This window comes from Panulirus ornatus, chromosome 32, assembly GCF_036320965.1.
Source record: "Panulirus ornatus isolate Po-2019 chromosome 32, ASM3632096v1, whole genome shotgun sequence".
NCBI classification, from domain to species: Eukaryota; Metazoa; Arthropoda; class Malacostraca; order Decapoda; family Palinuridae; genus Panulirus; species Panulirus ornatus.
Window position 1 is genome coordinate 7,915,807 of NC_092255.1, and position 1,745 is coordinate 7,917,551.

General features: G+C 33.8%; 1 protein-coding gene across 1 annotated transcript in view; it reads right to left on the reverse strand.

Annotated features, from left to right (window-relative positions):
- Positions 1-1,544, reverse strand: part of LOC139759034 (neural cell adhesion molecule L1-like) — an 81,823-nt gene extending 80,279 nt beyond the window's left edge. The window contains exon 1 of the mRNA XM_071680939.1: positions 1,210-1,544. The gene's annotated coding sequence lies outside the window, so the exon portion shown is untranslated. The remainder of the gene's footprint in view (positions 1-1,209) is intronic.
- Between the last annotated feature and the right edge of the window lie 201 nt (positions 1,545-1,745).

A 1,745-nucleotide genomic window follows, 5' to 3' on the forward strand; every position in this document is an offset into this window, starting at 1 on the left:
ACCAGCTTCTGCAGTTTCTCACATGAATCAGCCACCAGCGCTGTATCATTAGCGAACAACAACTGACTCACTTCCCAAGCTCTCTCATCCCCAACAGACTTCATACTTGCCCCTCTTTCCAAAACTCTTGCATTCACCTCCCTAACAACCCCATCCATAAACAAATTAAACAACCATGGAGACATCACACACCCCTGCCGCAAACCTACATTCACTGAGAACCAATCACTTTCCTCTCTTCCTACACGTACACATGCCTTACATCCTTAGAAACAATTTTGTGAAAATCTCGGTGTTATCCATGCACATGCAGCATCAAGGCTGCGCTACCTCCAGCACAGGGCAATGTACACTCCTGTAGAGTGAGAAGTTCTCTTATGAGACTGTCTATACTCCCACTGGGATAGCCTCGCCAATGTGACACTCGCACTATAATAACCTTATAACTTCAAGCATATATATATATATATATATATATATATATATATATATATATATATATATATATATATATATATACACACACACACACACAAACTTCAGTATTTGTATAAATTTTGCATTCTGATTGATGAAAAGCTCTGGAAATGATTGAGGGTGATGGACAGAAAAAAAAATTGAAAGCTATTTTATCATACATGAGTTTTAACTCGCCATTGCACGGGGAAATAAACACAGGATTTCTGTTCAAGGCTAAATGATATTTATCCTATTATTATACCAAAGATTAATGTCATTATTATGGCTGTTATATATATATATATATATATATATATATATATATATATATATATATATATATATATATATATATATATAAACACGTAAACTTCATCATACAAGATTCATTAGAGATATTAATAGTACTATCATACATTAATTATCCCTTAATTAGGTTATGATTATAATCACCCCTAATATATAGTGCAGCTCAAAACAAAATCTTTGAACAGAAAATCTATAAAAATTCCACAAAAAATAAAGGGCAAGTAAAATCTATTGAAAAAAACTCATTCTCCAATTTCTCCTATTTTTGACGATTTGCATCCATCAGTGAAAAGACTTATAGTCAAAATAGCAAGTTAAAACATAGTAATTTAAGTTATAATACGAAAGTAGTGAAGAGTTTTGTAGGAATATTACATATATATATATATATATATATATATATATATATATATATATATATATATAGTTAGAAAGACTCACAGTTTGGAGATCATGTGTAGTGAGATGTTCTTTGGGTCCTGTGATGTAGAGGTAAGACAGCACAACAAGTTATCACACGAGTTTCTTAAAGGCTAAGATCATCTTTCAGAATTCGTTTCAACTGAAGTTATTTCCTGTGTAAGCTACGAACATACACTAGATCTGTCTTATTCCTAGAAGAAATGGATTACTACTACTGGCGTTTGTGTGTTAAAAAAAAAAAAGATTAGAGAGAAAGGTTAAAGTTTCCACCAAAAGGACACATGAACCAGCCAATGTGGGGAGGTACACAACTTAATAGAGTACAACCTAACACGTCTAATACAAGCCACAGCAGTCGGGCTACTGGTTCAGCTGCCTCTGCCAGCCTATCACCTGGAAAAACTCTCGTACTGCGGTTGCGCTGCCACCTGCCTCTGAGCTGCCAGGCGAAAAGTTATGAGAACTTGAGTTTTTAGCTGAAAATGTCGCTTTGATTTATTTTACATAAAGTTCTCTTTTTTTTTTCTTAAATCTTTCTACTTCAGTCGTAACAA